Below are 22,530 nucleotides of genomic sequence, written 5' to 3'. Positions count from 1 at the left end.
TAAATAAATAAATAAATAAATAAATAAATAAATAAATAAATAAATAAGCAAGCAAATAAGGAGACATATAGATTTAGTTTTACTCATTCAAAAATAAATAAATAAGAATCTGTTGAGTCCATTGGCTGGTATAAAGCCACTCCTTGGAATATAGTTGACCTACCAGGGAACATACCCTTAAAGAAAATTCTCCCTCTCCAAGCATTGTACATTACCAACAGTTCTTCAGCTAGGATCAGGACTTGATGACCTCCTCTCTCCTCTATGCTGAGGCTTTTGTTTGGGTGGAGCTTGTGCTGCCCTGTACATACTGTCACGATTGCTGCGGCTTTGTATACAGCTGCTGACTTGTGTCCGGAAAACAACGTTTTATTGGAGTCGTCGTCCACCACCTCAAATCTAATCAGAAAGTGGTTGGTTACTTCCATGGTATTCATGCCACAGCTGCACCAGCGGACACATCTTGCTAGGCAGGTTGTTAGGTTAGGTCCCATGTTCTATGGCTCAAGAATACAATGTCAGTTCCCAGAGGGTAACCTAGAGCAATGTCAATAGCCTGGAATGTTTGGGATTTCATTGGCCAACAATTCCAAAAGAGGTAGCCAGTGTCTGCACTGGGATTCTTCTTTGTTAGCCTGTTGGCAGCATTTTTTTTTAACAGAGTAACTATATTTAAACTTTTTGCATTTATATATGTTTTTTGGGGAGGGGGAATCTTCTGCTGTGGTAGATTGTCAGTGTCTTTTTTCAAAAGGTCTTCAGGTATCATTTAGCCTTGGCTGTATTCCCTCAGACAAGAATAGAATGGCTGCAGCTTGCTCTATCCTCTGATAGCTACAGACATACAATATAGGCCAACTGAAACTCAACTGCCTGGATTACCACTAATTTCTAACTACTTCTATATTATGTGTCTGGGGTCCTGACGTGTTTGTGTACCCTTAGCTAACTGAGAAGAAGAGAATACATAAGACCTGACAGCAAACATCTATAACAATTTCATTTGCTAAAAAAAAATCCAGATTTTCATTCTAAAACCTTCTAGGTTACGTTTGTAATGTGCAGGAACCACCAGATGTTTGTTTGTTCTAAAAGAATCAATTCATTTTAGGACAGGGTTAGACTATGTATCCTTAGCTGGCCTGGAACTCATTATATAGACCAGGCTATTCTTGAATTCAGAGAGATTGGCCTGCCTCTGCCTCCTGAGATCTAGGATTAAAGAGTACAGCATTATACCCAGTAAGAATCAATATGTTTAAGAGATGAATGAGCTATGTTCTAATCTTGAACCAGACCTAACCTAGATATCTGTCATAGTTATGAACCAATACAAACAATATCCGCCAGTCCTTGTGCGACACTTTCAGATAATCTTGTAATGATAAAAGTTTGTCAACAAGAAGAGCCCCTTCATGACTCCTGTCTCAGAACATACACACACACACACACACACACACACACACACACACACACACGTATACACAGTGTCTACAGTAGATACCCAGAGTACATAGTAGCAACAAAGAAAATGGCAAAGTTAATCTGTCTCTCGTAGCTGATAAAACTAGTAGCTTTACAAGGGACAAATAATAATATCCTCATCAACTATGACAAGAAGATAACCAGTAAGTGAAAATGTAACTGCTTTTCAAAAGAGTCTTGTAGTCAGTATGTCAATAACAAATGTCAGCTAATATTTCTGTGCACTGTGTTTAGTTTGGTTGAAAACAATCACATTAAGTCCATGGTCTATCTGTCTGACTGCATATTTAAAACTGGAAATTTTGCTATCTTGGGAAAAATCATTCAAAATAAAATTGCATTGAGTTTAAACAAATGTAAAAGCACATTTACATGTAGTCTATAGAAAAAATTGTCATAAAGGAAGATGAAAATATATGAGCTGACATTAGCAAAACTATTGATGTCAAGACTGAACAGTATTGGGATTTAGTAATGTAACCAGTATTGAACTTTGTGAGGTTAGATGTCTCTGTCTTTGTGAAATATCTTTCTAAAATATGACACGTAGAAGCATTGAGTTCTTAGACAATTAGTCAGAAATAAATAAAAAGGTAAAGTAATGTATCACATTTGACCACCTTGTTCTCACCAAATACATTGGGGAAAACAAGTTTCAGACAATCAACACATTTTGAATTAATGCGTTTAAATATTTACTCTCCCCACGTAAGAATGCCTCTCCTTTTGTGTACATTTGTTAATGTTTGGTTTTATCACTTACAGTGTGTAGTTCATTAAATATAAGTTGCCAGCAATTAGAATAGGAACATAATTACATGTTCCACTAAGAAAGATAAGAACCCTATAATTATAATGGTAAGACCTCATTAACTGTTAAGAAGTATCCCAATTTCAGGATATTAAAATCTGTGGGTGATGGGCCAAGCACACCTGGAGTAATAATGAGGAAGTTTCTGGGCTAATAACAACAAAGCAAAACCAAGATGTGCCTTCAACAGCCCCAGAGCCTCTCTCATATGGAAGTGTGTCTAGTTTAACCCAGGTCAAGTCCTTCCATGCCTGTGTCACACTGTCACCACCTAGAGCATGGTCCGGATCAACTTCTCATGAAATGAGAATAAAAGATAAATTCTAGCAGTCTCTCAAGGAAGGCTTCCAAAATTTCTTATACGTTTTTATTTTCCATCTCATTGGGGAATTTTTGTCACCTGATATAAATGTGAGGAAGGCATGGGAACATGTTTAGGAAGCCATGGCAGCAGCAGCAGCAGCACTAGTAGCCCCTTATGTGGAAGAGACGAGTGTCAGATCCTGGAAGACAACTAGAGGTCTACTCAGCATATAGCATACGAGTCCAGGAATGTTTACATCTAGCTTTTCCATAAATAAATACACAGACGTGTGTACTGATAGTTTGCTCTGAAGATTTTAGACTACTATAGAAAACCGCCTTTTGAGAACAATGGGTGCTGTAGTTTGGATTGTCTAGAAGCAGAACCTCAATAGATATTTGTTTAGTTAAATGTATTATGAAAGAAAATTTGCTTTCAGGAGGACAGATCTCAATGCAAGAGGCTGAAGAGAGCCTGGGGAAAGCATGTAAGACTGGAAACAGCTCAGGGTTAGCGCCAGGTTGTTCCTAAAGGCAGCTTTTGAAGACAGATGCCACCATAAGGTTTGTGCTACCTTGGTGCATCGTTCATGAGAACCCATTGCACAAGGGATGAGAGGATGTTGTCTAAGACCTGGTAGCTTCTCAAAAATGGCAGCTACAGGAGCCTACGGTTCTCAGTTCACAGCTGCTGGAGGATGCATGCTGCATTTACTGGTTTCCACGCTTGTACTCACTGATAACCTCCTTCAATTCAGTACCCGATGCTCTCCGAATTGCATCCCTCAATCATTTGCTTTGCTTCTTAACATCTCCATTCACAGATTCATTAAGCCTACAGTAAACATCTATGACTGAGGCTTTCAAAATATAGATGAGAATAGTCAGAACTAATGAATTGTCACACACAGCCTCTTCTTGCACAAGGAAAAGACACAGGTGTCCTTAGAGGACTGCTGTTGGATATCAGCAGCCTGGGGAATGCTCTGTTTTTATGTATCTGTTCACTTTACCTTATTTGAAACTCTTTATTCCAAACTCCATTGTCACCTCTCTGAGGGAAGCCAAAGGTGAGCTATCCCACAAGCTTGCTGACTCTGAGCCAATTTCCAACCCTGATGTGTCTGGGACTGAAATCTTCATGACTCAGATTTATCAGGAAACTATCAAACTCTTGGCTGTAGTGAGGCCTACATTACATGATAAAGCTGGAGCCTGGCACGCACAAACGCCACCATGTTCCAGGTGTGGTGACCCACACCTCTAATTCCAGCGCTTGCAAGTCTGAGGCAATCGAATTGCCAGGGCTTCAGTCTAGCCTGGTCTACATAGTAAGTCTCAACTTAGCCTGGCCTATAGTACAATATCTGTCTCAACAGACAAAAACCTAAAAAGCCAAGAGCAGCGCTGTGGATTACTTAGGACGCGTCTTGTAACATTAACCTCCAAAGATTGTTCAGATCTATATTTTCATCATATGCTCCGCGTGCCGAAGCTCAGCCCACCATCTGTCCCTGCTTCAACTACTGTAACAGGCCTTGAGTCTTCCAGCAATGAGTGTTGTCATTCGTAAAACAAACCATCACCTCCATTAGGACCCACTGTTCTTTATATGCTCAGTGCGTGATACTTCTCCAAGCAAGAAGTGTTGTCCATATCCACATTCATCTGAATGGCCGAGAGAACAAGGAAAGCCCAGCAAAGCGCTCTCTACCAGGTCCATCATCACTTTCACTGGGAAAGAATCTACTGGAGTTTGCTTTGATATTTTGACAATAGACTCAGCACTTAATTCACTAAAGTGGGGTCCTAGAAAGTACATGAATATTCAGAGTGATTATCAGAACAGTGGTTCACGCCTGCAGAGAAGGCAGGAGCACTGTGGGGAGGCTCAGGCAGACCAAAGAAAGCAATTGATCTCTTCTTGACGGCATGAGAAATGAGTCAGGGGAGAGTGGGAAGAATCAGAAAACAAGAAAGGACGAAAAAATGAGAAGAAAGGGAGGGACCGAAAAGGGGGATAAAGGCACCCATGTGAGGAAATCCTTTTAACACTATATAGTGATCTTTTTATTAAAAAAAAAAAAGGTACAGAATCTATCCCTACCTTCCCTGAATATTTTACATGGAAATATGTGTTTATATTTAATTTCTTGCTGGTTTCAGTTTAATTTTTAATTCTAATGATGTAGTATCATTTGAATTTATATAAAGAAGTTTTCAAAAAGAATAAACTAATCATGTGTGTGATGCCAAATCCATTTCTTCAAAAGTGTTCCTCTGCCTGCCCTACTTACTATATCTGAATGACCACTTTATCCTAAACAGTCCAAGTATTTGCAAAGTAGGATAGTGGGGAGTAAGGTCTAACCTTGCACACCAGGGATTCCTTTAGGCCACAGCATTTCAACACTCTCATATCCAAGAGATCTTCCTGAGTGGTAGAATTACATCAAATACTAAAAAGTGATTCTAAGCTGGGCGGTGGTGGTGCACACCTTTAATCCCAGCATGTGGGAGGCAGAAGCAGGCAGATCTCTATGAGTCTGAAGCCAACCTGGTCTACAGAGCAATTCCAGGACAGCAGGACTACACAGAGAAACCCTGTCTTGGAAAACAAAAAAAGAAAAAGAAAAAAAAAGATTCTAAGCAGCCAATTTACTTTCCTCTTTCTCTCGACAGTTGGTAGTTCCTCAACGGTGTTTACTATGAAATGAGCTCATCTGTCATCCTGTGCTGGGAACATTATGTACTTAGAAGATGTGACTCCATTACTGATTTTTATCACCTGATCTAGAATGCCAATTTAATTGCTATAGCATCTACATGCCCTAAAAATATATTGATGATTGCTGGGTAAAGGAAAGCTCTCAGAATCTGTGTTTTCAAACATTAAAGCAGAGTTTGAAGACTCTTTTAGTTTGCAAACATTCTTTTAGTATATCTTCACCTTTGGTCAGACATTCAGTCAACATCATCCACTTATGGCCTCACTCAGTATCTCTCTCTCTCTCTCTCTCTCTCTCGCACACACACACACACACGTGTGGCATGCACACACTGTAAAATCACTCTTCCATCATAAAATCAGTATAGGGAGGCAAGGGGAGAACACGGATCTAGACTATCGCATTGTGACAATGACAATTACTTAGCAGCTGTCAAAATCCACAACGGTCCGCCATTAAAACAGAGAGATCACCAAGAACAGCCAGGTTGATGTGGCTTCTCCACATTGCCTATGGTGGAGAAAGGCACCGCAAACTCACACGGCTTCGGAGCCCTTCTTCCTGGGCAAGTGAGCTTCGGCCGGGAAAGCCGCAGCCTCGCGTATTTCAGAATGGAAGCTGTAACTGTCACACACGTCATTCCAGCTGTGCTCACATTCATTACCGTGGCCCTGGAGAGCAGCACTGGCATACTTTAGAGACGACTGCATACTACTCGTTTGTATTAAATGAATTTATTCCTTCAGGTATGTGGCAGACGCTAAACAAAAGTGTCATTGAATCACACATATCAATAAACTTGAGTCTAAACCCATTCTGCCTAACAAAGGTAATGATAATCTGGGGGGAGCTGAGTCTGATTAATGAAATGCCCTTTGTATTTTCTAATGGTTGAAGCATTAACTTGAAAATGGCTTTCCCTGCAATAATTTACAGACAAGCATTCTTTAATGGGAAAACAATTTAAATTTATGTGCAATTGAACTGCAATTATTTGATTAACTTTATTAAATTCGTGTTGATTTTACAGTCTGCAAGAAGTGTCATTTTTTACAAGTTCCATATGTGGGGGTGTTGAGGTTTTCAGCCTCGGGCCTCAATTGATGCAGGCAATGAATCTCCTTTAGGAAGCTTCTGGAGCTTCTTGGCTATGACCTTGATGGGCGGTGATTGTTTCCGTTGCTTCTTTTCACATGGCTATCTCATTTTCCTGGTCAAGGGGCAGCTGAGTAAACTTGGCAGCAGAATTCAAAGGTTTCTTCGGTGGGTTACCTATATTTTGAGGGCACGAAAATCACTTCAGTGAGGAAGCTCCATTCAACTGAGTGAGATCTGTCCCCACACTTTTAGGTTTAATTAGCAAATCCAGTAACTATCCGCATACTGCACGCACAGTCTGGAGGGTAGGAGAGCTTCCAAATCTATAGTCAAAGTTATGCATCAGAAAGTAGCAAAGGGTCAATGAGAGGACTCTGTGGGTAAAGGCTGACCACAAAACCTACAGTCTTGAGTGGGAGCCCAGGGACTCACATAATAGAAGGAGAAACTTGTCTTATAAAGCTGTCCTCTGATTTTCACATACTTGCCACAGCACATACACACCACACCACACACACACACACACATTCGCAAAACAAACTAATAAACAAAAGATTCAAATGTATTTCTACTGACTATAAACAAGGAACACTTGGAAAATGGAATTATAGAAAGTAATGCTTTAAAATAGCACCAAAACTGAAATCATAGTAACTAAGCTAGATCTCTCCATGCGTGTGTGTGTGTGTGTGTGTGTGTGTGTGTGTGTGTGCAAAATATTGTGAAAGAAACAAGTGTATACTATGTTCATGGTTGGAAGGCTCATGTTTCTAAGATGTCAATTTTCCTAAAATCATGCTATTTCAACAGAACTCTATTCAAACTCCAACACAATATTTTAAATTGATTGAAAAGCCAGTCCTAGGCTGGCAAGGTGGCTCACTGGGAAAGGCACTTGTCATAAAAGCCTGGTGGCCTGAGTGACCCCCAGAACCCAGATGAACTAACTGTAGAATTACCTCTCCTCTCACCTACACAGTTCACTATACACATTATAATAGTAACCAAATAATTTTTTGAATGGAAAAAAAAAAACATTTCTAAATCTTTTCTCTGGTTTGAGAAAATGGCTCAGCAGTTAAGAGTATTTGCTGCTCTTCTGGAGGGCCTGAGTTTGGTTCCAAGCAACTATATTGGGTGGTTAACCACTACATACAACTCTAGAACTAGGACACCTGACACCCTCTATGGCCTCCATTGGGCAATGCACACACACACACTCACAGAGAGAGAGAGAGAGAGAGAGAGAGAGAGAGATCTTTATAAAAATTTTTATCAAAATGCAAAGAATCTAAAACAGATATTTTTGTTTATAATTTGGAGGACTTACACCTTTTAAAGTATGAAGTAGAGACTTTCTATACAGCTACAGTCTTCAAAATAAGGCAATATGATCATATACACAGAGCCATCAGAAAGAATAGCATTCAGAGATATATTCATGTAATTACGGTCAATTGTTATTGGCAAACATGGCAAATAAACCCAAATAATAAGAAGATACCCTTTAACTGATTGAGTGGTGTTAGAACAACCGGCCAGCACGAAATAACTCTTCATAGCTCAAATAAAAATTTGTTTCAAATGGATGACAGGCCTAAATGCAGAATATAAAGTTCTCACTGTTTTTTTTTTTGTTTGTTTTGTTTTTTTTATTGTTTAAGTGTAAAGCTTTATTATTATAGATTCAGGAAAATAACTTATATGACACTAAAATCGTGAAAAAAATTAAACTTAATTGAATTGATCAATAAAATGTAAAATGTACACTCTTACTCCATTCAGACTGTTATAATGAAATGTCATCACCTTTTATACTACTGAAATCTGTTCCTTCAAGTTCTGGGAGCTGTGTACACTCTCAAGGCAGAAGGGAGAAGGTAGCCCTCTGAACCGCCTTTATGAGGGTCATAATCCAGCTACATGGTTTGTTTGATCACCAGCCAAAGCACCGCCTTCTAATACTGTTACAGCCTGGGAAAGGGAGGCGTGAACAGCCAGGACAAGTACTCAGAGACACTGTTCTTCAAACAAACACAGCCGCCGACTGAGAGAACAAGCCTCACAAAGGATTTGCTCCACCTCTCAAAACCTGCTAAGAAAATAAACTCGGTTTTGTTCTTTGTACATTTTGGGTTTGGTGTGGTTTGCTTTGCCTTCAGGCAGGACCTCAGCAACGAACACAGCCACCTGCCTCAGTGTTCTGAATTCTGGCATTGCAAGTGTGCATACCACACCACACCCCCAGTTTCAAAGATGGAAACTGTGGGTCTCTGACCACCAACCCCAGGAACTATTTGTGAGATAGCCTATAGCTCTCCCATGATAAAATATAAAATAATGCTTCACTAGGGCTTTTTCAGACATCCTTGATGTTATTCATCTCTCCTTCTGTGTTACCCTCCTTACCACTCCCTGTTAAATCCAATGTTTTCTCTCTCTTTCCCCTTTCCAGAGCTCCCCACCCACAGCCTCTTTCTATTTCCCTGATTTCTGTGGTTACTCCAAGTATGTACTAAAATCTAGGAATTCAGAGCTGGGCTCCACAAATAAGACAAAACCTTCCACATTTGACTTTTTTTTTTTTTTTTTAGCTCTGGCTTACCTCACTCGGTATATTTTCCATCTGTTTACCTGCAAATGTCATGATTTCATTTTCCTTTATGGATGAATAGAATTCCGTTGTGTATATGTACTATGTATTCATCATTCATCGATGGATATCTAGGCTGCTTCCAGTTTCTAGCTATTGTGAATAGAATGCCACGGACAAGCAAATATCTCAGGCAGGAAAAGGACACCTTGCCATTTGGGCACATGCCAGAAAGTGGTATAGCTGAGTCATATGGGAAGCACAGGTTCAGATTTTTAAGAATCCTCTACACACATTTCCAGAATGGCTGCAGCAAGATTGCAATTGCACCATGAAAGTTCACAGTACGTGAGGGTTTCTTTCCCACCCGTTGTCAGTAGGATACAGGTACCAGAAAGAGGAAAAGGGAAGAACCAAAACTGTCCTGGACTTAACTTGGGTGAGAGAGCAAGGATAACACAGAAGAAGAGGTAAATAACACTAAAGATGTCTGAAAAAGCCACAGATAAAAAATGATTTCATAAGCTTACTTAAAAGTCTAACTAGCATCTTGTTGTTTCAATTGACTTCTTTATCTTAGCTTTTCTGAGAGGAGTAAGATGAAATCTCAGAGTAGTTTCAATATGCAATTTCCAATTGTTAAGGATGTTAACACTTCTACAGATAGTTTTTACCTATTCCTATTTCTTCCTTTGAGAACTCTGTTCAGATCCATAACCCACTTTTTCTTTTTAATTAGGCTATTTGATTTCTTGATGTCTTCATTTTTTGAGTTCTTTGCACATTCTGTAAATTGGTTCTATATCAAATGCACAGCTAGCAAAGATCCTCTCCCATTCTGTGGGCTTTCTCTCCGCTCAGCTGATTGTTTCCTTTGATGTACAGAAGACTTTTAGTTTTGTGAGGTTCCATTTGCAAATTTTTGGTCCTAATTCCTGAGCAAATGGAGTCCTATTTAGAAAGTCCCGACTCTACCGATATCTTGGAGGATACTACCGATATTTTCTCCTAACAGTTCATATTGCCCTGGGATGCCTCCACAATTGAAGACAACACACACTTCAGATACAGGACCTGGAGAAATCAGGCTGCTATTGACCTGGAAGCATTCTTTCTGAGGACAAGTTCTCATAGTAAGAAGGTTCTGTGTAAGCTGCCAAGGGAGAAAAGCAATTGATATTCCTCGCCAGCTGTGATGCCTACAAACTACAACAAGGGTTAGCCCGGCACGACAACTCTGACGGTGGGGTGGTGGCGCTTGCAAATTGGGAGTAACCAACAGCTCTATAATTGGATTTCACTTGCTTTATAAGAGGGAACTCATGCTTGGTATGGCAAGTCGAGCCAGCCAGCCATGACTAGACACGTGACAGATAGGAGCGTAGAACCTACTACTGCTATTTTTCTAAATCAATTTAGCTCCTAATTGCATTCTAAACACTTACCTTATAGTATGGATACATGCAGTTTCTTACTTCTCATCCAAGATTTTTCAGTAGCAGATGGAGGATATGGTCAAAACTGCTCCAAATACAGCAAATAAGTAACTTTGGGGTACCAAGCCCTAATTGGTACATTCACAACACAATCCTTATACCTAAGGCTCAGGGAGTAATGGGAAAGAGTGTCTGGAAAGACCGAAAGAGCAAAGAAATCAACCAACCAAACAAACAAAAAAAATAGAATGCATACTTCAAGACAGTATCTTCTATATATGACAAGGGGTTTGCACTCACGAAATCTCAATATTGTTTCCTAAACAAGACCTGTATGGTGTCAACTTTCGTTGACATATCAGCACAGGTGGGGAAATCCCACAAGGCCCCACCACTAGTTGGGGGGGGGAGCGGCAATTACTGGCTACATAAGAAGGAAGAATCAGTGTTTTCCAGGGATGAGCACCCTGGTAGAATAGTAATCAACAAATGCTAGGAGAGAGAGATGCAAAGAAAAGGTCACTGTGCAGTTTAACAGTGCCTTCTAAAATCATCTAAAAGCATCTCACCAAAATGTGAGCCCAAAATTACACTCTTAGATATATACCCCAGAGGAAAGAAAACTACATTCTCAACAAAATCTAACTACAAATCTTCTAAAGTTATTTTTTTAAGTTACTGTTTAGCTTCTTTATATCATTTTCATACATATATGTCATTATACTCCATTCTTCATCAAACTTGCCCCTCACTGCTCTTCCCTAGTTGCCTTGCTGGTCCCCTTCCTCTTTTTGGATAGTCTTCCCTTCTGTTTTTATGTCACATAAATTCTATTACCCTCAGAAGCCCTACAACCTGAGGACCACATAAAGCTATGCACATGTCTCCCCAACTAGATTTATCCACTTCCTTCATAACCCTACCCTGTCACCTGAGGACTGATCACATTTGAGATTTCACTGGCCCTGTCCATGATCAGGATGTACTGACCAAAACCAATTAATGTGTATACAAGCTAAGCATAAACTAAAATAACTGGAAAAAGTATAAATAGCAAAGAACTGTCATGTGCCTAAAATAACCATCTTCTATCCAAACAAATGCTGCCAGAGTACTCTGACTCTCATCAAACATTGATTTAATTGTGGTTTTTGTCTTTTAAAGGGCTGTAATTCTGAGGTTCTGCTCCAAGAGAATCAAGGCCCACCCTTGGTCACCAGCCAAAATTAAAGGACCCTTTTACTCTTAGCGTAATGGTCCGAATCTTTCTCTCAGCAGGTATCCTCGAAAAATCAGCTCTTCCACAGTAATATTATTTGAAAAAAAAAAGCAACTTTGATGATATAAAAGACAATGAATTCCAAAGACCAATTATAAATACATTCAAGGAACTCAAAAGGGATGTGAATAAACCCCAGAAGACCTTGAACACACAAACAATTGGTTGACATAAGGAAAACATGAACTGAGGAAAATGGAATTTAATAACGAAAATTTCTGAAGGAAACTCAAATAACAGTGGTCAAATAAAAAGCTCAACAGGAAGCCTCACTAATAGAATGAGTCAGGTAAAAGAGAGATTATCGGAGCTTGCAGACAAGATAGGAAAATTAGATAACTCAATCAAAGAAAACGTTAAATCTAAAACAACCCATGAACAGAAAATGTAGGAAATCTTGAAATTTTATAAAAAGATGAATCATAAAAATAATAAGTTTAGAAGAAGGAGAAGGAGGAAAAAAAGGAAGAAGAAAAGAAAGACCAATTTAAAGACATGGAAAATATTTTTCATCAAAAATCATAGAAGAAAATCCCCCAAATTGAAGGCAAGAGATCTATCAAGGGACAGGAGGCATTCAGTGAACTCTTCCCAAGATCTCTTCTCTTCTCACAATTGCCAGGGGGGAGCATCAAAACATTACCTGTATCTCCACGTGTGGTTTATTTTTCTTAACACAATGACCTCCATTTACATTCATATCCCTATACATATCATAACTTCATTCTTAACAGCTTAAGAAAATCCCATTGTGTCTAGGTCCCATGTATTAGTTATCTGTTCAGCTGTTGATGGGCATATAGGCTAGCTTCATTTCTCAGCTTTTGTGAGTAAAGCGACAATAAACATTCTCTTGTTCTGTGTGTGTGTGTGTGTGTGTGTGTGTTTACAAATTTTTTTGACAACTTTAGTGCAGTCATTTTAAACTGAAACATCAAATCAATCCTTTAATTAGTGAGCAGATAAGAAACTTCCCAGCATTCCTTAAGGAGGAGACAACACACAACAGACAATTCCCAGCAGCCCCAGGAGTGGTGAGCAAAGCAGGTATGGTGAGTCTACCCCAACATGTTTCATTTTTGAAAAGACAAAACAATGTGGATAGTATATCCATCAACTTTTTTTTTTTTGCAACAGATTAGCAGTTATAAGTTTGATTCCCAGGGGCAGAACCCCCAGGGTGTTCTGGGGGCTAGGGACTACAGCAGTGACATCTGTCAAAATTATTACAATACCATACCCAGAAGAGTGGGTGTTACTGGATACAAAGGAAATAAACAACCAACAGAGGTAGGCTGCCTGAATTCCCACTTTATTTTGTATTTTAACTTGCCTTCTTTTACCCCAAAATAAAATGTCATAATAATAAGTGGTTCTCAATGTCCTTGTTCATCATAGCTTCCCTACCTTTGTTTTTTGTTTGTTTGCTTTTATATTCTGTTGTCATTACTACCACATTCCTAACCAGCCACAGCATCTTTCCAATCCCTCCTATATAAATCCTTTATGATCACCTTCTCTTCCTCATCTTCCTTAGCTACCATGTTTTCTCCCTTTTGCACTCTGTCATCATGTCCCACCGACTAGTTGGCATAAGTTCCGAAAAGCAAAGTTTTTGTGGGCGGGTTGGTGTCTTCCTCCCTCCACTGGCAGTCCTGCCTGGCTACAGGAGGTGGCCACTTCAGGCCTCCATATCCCTCACTGCTAGGAGTCTCTGCTAGCATGACTCCCCTAGACTGCCTTGGGCCTCCCATACCTCAGGTCTCTTGTAAATCCCAGAGTTGCCCCTGGCTCTGATTTCTGTTCTCTCACCAGGCCCCTCTCTCCCAGCTCTCCCCACCCCTAATCCCCATCTTTTCTCCCTTCTCCATCCCTTCTTCTACCCAGTTCCCTCCCTCCCTTCACTGCAGTACCTATTTTATTTCTTTTTCTCAGTGAGATTCATGCATCCTCCCTTGGGCCCTCCTTGTAACTTAACTTCTTTGGGTCTGTGGATTGCAACATGATTATCCTGTACTATATGGGTAATATCCACTTATAAGTGATATTGAATGTTCCATAGATATTTGGGGGGGGGTACCTCACTCGGGATGATTATTTTCTAGTTCCATCCATTTTCCTGCAAATTTCAAAATTTCCTTGTTTTTAATAGCTAAGTAGTAAGTATTCCACTGTGTAAATGCACCACATTTTCTTGACCCAAAGTTTGTCCTGACACCATGATGTGCAGAAACAAAGATGGAACAAAGACTGACACCACTTGAGACCTATCCTATGGGAGAGAACAATCCCTGACACTATTAATGTTACTCCTGCTATACTATGCTCCTTAGACAGGAGCCTAGCATAACTCCTCTGAGAGGTGTCACCCAGCAGCTGATGGAGACAGATGCAGAGACCCACAGCCAAACATCAGACAGAGCTAGAGAAATCCTATGGAAGAGCTGGGGAAATGACTGAGAGAACCAGGGAGGTCAAAGACTCCACAAGAAGACCTACAGAGTCAACTAACCTGGGCCCATGGAGGCTCACAGAGCTTGAACCACCAACCAAAGAACATGCATGAACTGGACCTAGGCCTCCAGCACATATGTAACCGATGCTCAGCTTGGTCTTCGTGTGTGTCCCCCAACAACTGGAGCAGAGGCCCTCTCTGACCATGAAGCCTCACTTTAGATCCTGTTCCCCTAACTGAGATGCCTTGTCTGGCCTCAGTGGGAGAGGATGCACCTAGTTCTGCAGTGACTTAATGTGCCAGGGCAGGAGGGTACCTATGAGGGACCTTCCCCTTCTCTGAGGAGAAGAGAGGGAGAAATGGGGGGAGGGGTGTGTGAGGTGGAAACTGGGAGGAGAGGAGGGGCTACCATCAGGATGTAAAGTGAATGAATAAATCTTTTTTTTAAAGCAAAGATTTTTTAAACAGTTCATTTAAACATTTTTCTTTTCTCTGATCAGGAGTCCACAGTGGTTTCTCATTTCATAAACTGTCGCCAGTACCTCAGAATTAGCGACTAGTCAAAGCATCTAAGAAATAAAATGAGAATGGCAAGACAGCTATGCAGGTGCAGCTGCTGGACAGCAAGACTGAAAAGCCGAGTTTAAGCTCTGAGCTCTACATAAAAGGAAGAACATCAACTCACATGCACGCGCACGCGCGCACACACACACACACTAAATAAATAAATAAATAAATAAATAAATAAATAAATAGATAAATAAATAAATAAATGTGAACGGGTGTATATTGACTCTCCTACAAACTCCTTCTCATCCTTTAAAGGTCTCCCTTCATTCCAAATTAGCAATACAAATAAAAACAGCTGCCGTTTATCAATATTTTACTATATTCTAGGTGCTCTCTTCTCTTTTATCATTTCTATCTGACCCTGAGGGGCACTAATAAGTTTGAGACATTTTGTCTTATGAGGCCTACCTGTTCCCCCTTTACAAATGAAGATTCTGTGATTTAGTAGTAATTAAGTGTACAAGACGTCAAATAAACTTCTACACTGGAAGAATTCAAGCCAGATGTAACTATGCTCTTCATTTCCAAAGGCTTTGAAGAATCTCACATTTACTCGATTTGACCCTACAGCATCTTTCTCAAATCATTCCTGTCCTTAAATACTTCTTCCTAAAAAAAAAAAAAAAACACATTAAAAATAAATCTTAGCCAAATTCGTCAAGGATTCTCCCCTCATAATCCACACCATTTCCTTATTCTTGGTAGATTCTTGCTGCCAATCACATGCTGTCCCATAATAAGTCTCTAAAGTGTTTTCTGTGCATCAAGCATATTCTCCTCTTCATGACCCAACTTTCTAAGTCATTTACTCATGGGAGGAAGCATCTAAGACTTAATGAGTGCCCAGCTCATGCCTTGCAGCCAGAGGGATGAGTCGCTGCCCACTGGCACTCACAGCAAACTTTATGCGAGCAGGAGTTACATCACCCTTCTTTTTATCCTTTACCTGTTTTCCTCTAAATGTCTGCTAAACTGCACTCCACATGTCATCAGGGTGGAAGACTTAGTATGCTTGTTTGCCATGGTCACAGATGCACAGATCCAAGAAGAGTTGGAAAGGGCCGTCACAGGTTTTGAGTCAAAAAGTATTAATGATGGAGGCGTTAGAGCCAGCATCCTTCAGGACAGAAAATGAGCACAGTGGGCAAAGGTGCAGAGGCTGCATACTACACATCATCAAAAAGCCAAGTGGAGAAGAAGGGACGCGTGCCAAGCTGAAGGACTCGTTGTTTGTAATGAAGGGATGGGATTTTGTCGGAAATCATACTTCCCTGCCAGCTGGATGATCTCATCTCCACAATGAGCTTTGCTGGCTGATAACCACGGGGTCCCAGGAATTAGGCAGACTCACAAATCACCTGCATAGCATTCTGGCTACACGTTAGAAAGTTGAATTAATTGCCTGGAAATAAATGAAGGGGTTAGGCCAAGAATTGCCTCATTAGTATGCAGCAACACTGCTGTCTTTTGAAGAAGGGGAAAGAAGTTGGGAGGGAGGAAGGGAAACAATGGGAAGGAGACAAGGGAGGGGAAGGGAGAAAATAATGAGGAATTGTTCTTTTCCACCCATGTCACGGCTACCCTGTGAACTGGACTGCTTACAGGATGTTCTTTCTGGCCTGGCAGAGTTCAAGACGGCCACACAGAGGACATCTATGCTTTCCAATACAGCAGCCGCTCTCAGAAGCCTGAGGACTGCTCTGTATGCAGCACAGACTGAGCAGCTACAAGGATGTTTCCTTTTCATTCCCCAAATGGAATGTAGCAGCATTCAGGTGCTTTTCTTTGGCAAGAAAGACGGCAATTGAGAGACACAGAGCCCAACAGGTGCACCACTCAAACATGTTCATTGGTGGCTTTATTCCAGCACACGCGATGCCTGAAGCCGGATTCTCCAGGCAGGAGTCTACTTTCTCTCACGGCCCCTTTAATCTTTGCAATCAATAATTGGGTTTAGTCTTTAAAACCACAGTTGTAAAGCCAGATACGGAATGTGTATGAGCATTGATATTTTCTCCAGAGCTTTTTACCTGTTCACGTCATTAAGGGGCCCTGTTCCTGGGCAGACCTTTGACAGACCAAGCAAAGAAAGATCGAAGCGCAGAGGGAATCACAATGTGTCCTGGAAATAATGTCTGCACATGCACGCCACACACCCAGTTTATGCACTGAAAACACATTCCCTGGTGGGAGAGGTGGTGCTTGGTGTGTGGGGTTTGCCTCCTGGAGAGCACAAGATCACTAGAATGGAGGCAATGCAGACACACTTAGTGCCTCACAAGGGAGAAAAGAGTCCCCTCCTCTCTGCCCCACCCGCACTTTTAAATTGAAGCTCTAGCTTCTAGAACAGAGACATCAGTGTTTAAAGCACCTAGTTCTGTGGTTATTTGTTACAGTAACAAACCCACTGATGAAGACCAGACGCTGAGCCAAGTGTACAGCGCCTATCAAGCAGAATTCACAACATACTATGTATAATGTTCACTGTATCCATATATAATCATAAGAAGGGGTTGGCTTAAATAACCAGAAGCTGAAAACATCTCGCTGTGGCCACCTATAGCTAGAGAGAAAGAAAGAGTAGTAGTTTCTCAGTCCAAGAAGATGGGGACATCAGAACAGAAAGCATAGGGGCTGGAGAGTTGATTTGGTGTTTAAGAACACTAGGAGCCTATGCAGAGGACCTGGGTTTGGTTCCCAGCACCCAAATCATATGTCTCACAACTGACTGTAAGTCTGGATTCAACAGGAGACCCAACACCTTCTTCTGTTCTCCACAGGAACTGTGTACATACTGAGGCTCAGATACATACATATAAAATCAAACAATAAATCTTCCTTAATAAAAGAATAAAACATACAACTGGCCTAGCCCCTAGGCAAAACAAACTGTAAAAGGATACCAGTCTTCCTTCCACAGGACCCACTAGGGAGAAAGTGCACGATTCTCCCATTTTCTGTTCTTTCTTACATCCCTGCCTCCAAGGTCATGTTAAGGAATGGTCTTCATGGCTTAGTTTATGTTATAATCCAAGTGTCAATCACCGAAAGAAACAGACACACAAAGACACACCAGAAATGGGCTTTATCATTCTCTGAGTATTTCTGACCAAGTCGACTACCAGGACTAACCATCACAAGGTCTCAGAGACGATGATGTAATAATGTTCAGGCTTCTCCTCCTGAAAACCTGGGGATACCTCTGTTTCATCTTTGAATGCCAGTCTCTCCCCAACATCTATCCTTTTTTTTTCTTTTCTGGATCATTGACATCCTTCAAACTTTAAAGCCTTCTGCACTGGCTTCCTTTCTCTAATCCCCTTATATGCAGCCCAAAACCTAAGGCAAAACAAAACAACAGCAACAAAATAGGTAATGTGATGTTTGAATAAGAATGGCCCCATAGACTCAAATGTTTGGATGCTAAGTCACCAGGGAGTGGAACTGTTTGGAAGGATTAGAAAGACCAGGAGTTGTGACCTTGTTAGAAAAGTGTGTCCCTGGGGGTGGGCTTTGAAGTTTCAAAAGCCCATGCTAGCTCACTGTTGCTCTCCCTGCCTTTGGATCAGGATGTAGCACTGAGCTACTGCTCCAGTACCTGCCTGCACGCTGCCATGCTCCCCACCATGATGACAATGAACTAAGCCTCTGAAACTGTAAGCAAGCTCCCATTAAATGCTTTCACTTACAAGAGTTGCCTTGCTTGTGGTGTCTCCTCACAGCAATAGAACAGTGACAAAGACAGGTACAATTTGACTTCATACATTTGTAGATCACTTTCATGCAGCACTTTTTATGGTGTGTGGTCTAGAGTCCTCCTGAGAAGTAAGAATATGCTTCCCAGAGACCCTGAGTCTCCTACCTGAATTCCTTTATACCTCATTACACAGGCTCCAGCACCTTCATACAAGGCTTAAGAGTCTTGTTTACCCCCTTCATTTTTCGGATATCAAAGTGGCCTTGCTTTGTTCACACCTTTCTTTCAAATACCCTCTCCCCCCCCCCCAAAAAAAAAAAAAAAAAAAAACCTACAGTAGCAGAAATCTAACAAAGTGAAAAGATTCTCTCTGGTTCACAGTTTGTCTGGGATTAGGATGGCTGCAATAATAATGGAGAGTATGTCTTGTCTTTCTTATTTATTTGTTTGTTTATGGGAATGGGGGTCTCATTATATTTCTCTAGCTGGCCTGAAACTCACTATATAGACCTAGCTGGCCTCAAATTCATACAGATCCACCTGCCTCTGCCTCCTGGGTGCTGCGATTAAAGGTGTATTATCCCTGGACAAATATGTCTTTTATCATGTAACATACACACATACACACACACACACACACACACACACACACACACACATATAAAACATACTCAGCTTTTACCTCAAGACATAAAGGTTTTTTGATGAGAAATCAGTCATGGCTAAATGTACCTATGAATCTACTGGGGACGCTGGTGCACAGTGTGGATGACAAGGCCAATCCTGGAATGGCAGTCCCAGTTTGAGTCTTAGATATGTTTCTCTTTGGCTTATTTACTTACTTACTTACTACTTACTTTCTTCCTTAATTTATTTGTTTATTTTACATCCCAATCACAACCCCTCCGCTGCTCCCAGCCCCACCCTCCCACTCACTCCCCCATCCCCTATCCCCCATCCTGGGAAGAACCCTAGCATATCAAGTTGCATCAAGACTAAATATCTCCTCTTTCACTGATGCAAGACAAGGCGGCCCTGCTAGGAAAACAGGATCCAGAGGGAGGCAACAGAGTGCAAGCCAGAGACAGCCACCCTCCAATTGTTTGGGGCCCGACTTGAGGACCAGATAGCCCATCAGCTTTATGTGTGTAGAGACCAGCCCATGCAGTTCTTTTGTTGGTACTTTTGTCTTTATGAGGCCCCATGGGCCCAGGTTAGCTGTCTGTGTAGGTCTTCTTGTGGTGTCCTTGACCCCTCCAGTTTCCTCAATCCTTCCCCTAACTCCCTGAGTTCCTCTTAATGTTTGACTGTGGGTCTCTGCATTTGTTTCCATCAGCTGCTGGATGAAGCCTCTCAGAAGACAGTTATGCTAGGTTCCTGTCGGCAAGGAGAGCAGTGTCATTAATAGTGTCAAGCTTTGGCTCTCTCCCATGGGTGGCTCTTATGTTGGGCCAGTCATTGGGTGGCCGTTCCCTCAATCTCTGTTCCATCTTTTATCCCTGCACATCTCGTAGGCAAGGTAAGTTCAGAGTAGAGCATTTGGGGGGTGGGTTGGTGTCCCCCTCCCTCCACTGGAAGTCCAGCCTGGCTACAGGATGTGGCCACTTCAGTCTCAGTATCTGCTGCTGCTAGGAGTCTCAACTAGGGTCACCCCCATGTCTTCCCAGGAGTCTCCGCATCCCAGTGAATGGAACAGGCTAGCTGTACAGGTTTCTTTATAAATTCTATACCCCATGTTAAACTAAGTTCTCCCAGTACTTTTCCAGAAAGCAGGAGGAGGAGAGGATGAATTGAAACAAGACCCACCCTGTTGCAAAGGAATGCCAAAAGTCTCCACCCCGCTGGAGAGGAATGAGATAGAATTGCCTAGCAACCAGGGCAGGACTGGACTTGGGCGCCTAAAATAGACCAATTATTTTAAAAGTCAACTACCCTACCCAATCCAGTATTGCCAAGCTTGCAATCCCCATGCTTTTTCCTTTAAAAACCCGAGGTCTGTCTTCGCTGCTGTGCCTCGCTGGTTTGGGAGGCAGCCACATGGCTCGATGGCTTGAATAAACCTCTTGCAGTTGCATCTATCCAGTCTCCTGAGTTTCTTCATCTGACTCCCTGGAGATTAGGCTCCTGCTAGGCCTAACACTAGGTCTCCAGCTTGTCCCAGACTTGCCCCAACACCAATTTCCCTTCTCTCTCCACATCTGATTCCTCCAGTTTTCCTCTCCACCCCATCTTTCACCCAGTTCCCTCTCTCCCTCCACTTCCAATGACTAGGGTGTCTGTTCTATTTCCCCTTCTTAGTGAGATTCAAGCATCCTTTCTTGAACCCTTCTTGGTACATAGTTTTGTTGGGTCTGTGGGTTGTAGCATGGATATCCTGTACTATGTGGCTACTTATCTACTTATGAATGAGTATATACTAGAAGAATCTGGTTCTGAGTTACCTCACCCAAGGTGATCTTTTCTAGTTCCTACCATTTGCCTGAAAATTTCATGCTGTTCTTTTAAGTATTCATTTAATCTGACTGCATATGGCAGTTTTCCCAGCTCTAACCTAACCTGCATCCAATGGAGAATAGCTAACAATGTCTGTTTTCAATCTATGAACTCCCCTCTCTGAAAAGTCCCCCTTTAAAGCCCACAGAAACAAAATTCCCTTAAGTGTATATGTGAATGACTTTAATGGTAACTGTGCCCTACTGATGCTGTGATAATGAAGAGGGCGTCTGGGGCAGAGATGGTGCTGCCTGAGACAGAATGCACACAGCCAGGGAGGAACACACCTTCAGAAGTACATGGTATAGAAGACCCTGGCCAATGGCTCACTTGACAGCCGTGTTCCTCAGCCTGCAGGCTTTTGCTGGTTTCTTCAGTACATCCACACTGTCTAAATCTAATGTCCAGAGATTTGTGGGGACTTGAAAGCACTTTCTTTTAAGGCATGAAAAAAAAAATGGTACCACACAATTGAAATCAACAGCAAAATAGTAGTGCTTGAGTTATAGCTCAGTGGAGGAATACTTTTCTAGAATGCTCAAAGCCCTGGGTTTGCTCCCCAGGACTGAACAAGGAATGATGCATAGCAGGCTTGATAGCAGCTGAAAATACCAGGCCCCCAGGCTTCGCATTTAAGATTTAAGGGGACTTTGGAGTTTTATGAGAATGTACAACAGACCTGCAATCTGCCTTAGAGTGAATCGAGGTCAGTTTGCTGGGTTCATCTAAGCTCAGATTTGATGAGAGAAAATGTTCAGCACCCTCATCTCAAAAAAAAAAAAAAAAAAAAAGTGTGTATGCAAGGGGAACAGGGGCTGTGCTGCTGAAGGTACAGACAATATACTTGCTAAATTCACCAGAACAGCCTGTCAAATGGGCAGTTTCTGAGGAACCATACCCTCTACATCCACGCCCTGGTAAGGGTTTCTTCCTTTGAACCTAAGAGGAACCTGTGACTGGCTTTAATGAAGAAAAGTGCCAGCGATGCTGTCCAAGACGTAGGCCTGAATGTAAAGAGGGCTTAATGCACATAGACTCTGCTATTCAGTCCTGAGAACTTGAGCCAAGGATGGTCCGTGTGAAGAGGTTACCTGGAGAGGAGGAGCCAAGATCCCACCAAGAGTGGGGCTCAGCTCAGTTGGTGTCCTAGCTTCACTTCGCTCAGTGATGCCCCCACAGAATGGAGCCACGGTGCCATGTGGAAGGGCTAGCTAAAATGTAGCGCCACCGAGTTCAGCAAAGATTGTGAAATTGTCATGGATAACAAACAGTATGTTGTTCAGAGTCACATTTTAAAGTGGCTTACCATGGAGCCATATATAACCAAAGCTTCACCATGCTTTTCTAAGTCCTTCATGTCAGGGAAGGAAAGTGTACAGACGGAGAAGTTAAGCCTCTTATTTTACTCAGATATCTGCAGCATCTTCAACCCACAGCCCCTCACAAAACCCTGGTCTTCATTCTCCGTAACGCAAAGAAAAGAGGGAAACAGAAAAGATGAGGAGTTAAGAGAGTCAGCCTTGGCATGTTTGTTTGTGTGTGTGTGTGTGTGTGTGTGTGTGTGTGTGTGTGTGTGTGTGT

Source organism: Psammomys obesus, unplaced genomic scaffold, assembly GCF_907164565.1.
Source record: "Psammomys obesus unplaced genomic scaffold, mPsaObe1.curated_primary_1811, whole genome shotgun sequence".
Classification (NCBI taxonomy): Eukaryota; Metazoa; Chordata; class Mammalia; order Rodentia; family Muridae; genus Psammomys; species Psammomys obesus.
The sequence above is the reverse complement of the archived record's forward strand: the minus strand, read 5'-3'. Positions refer to the sequence as shown.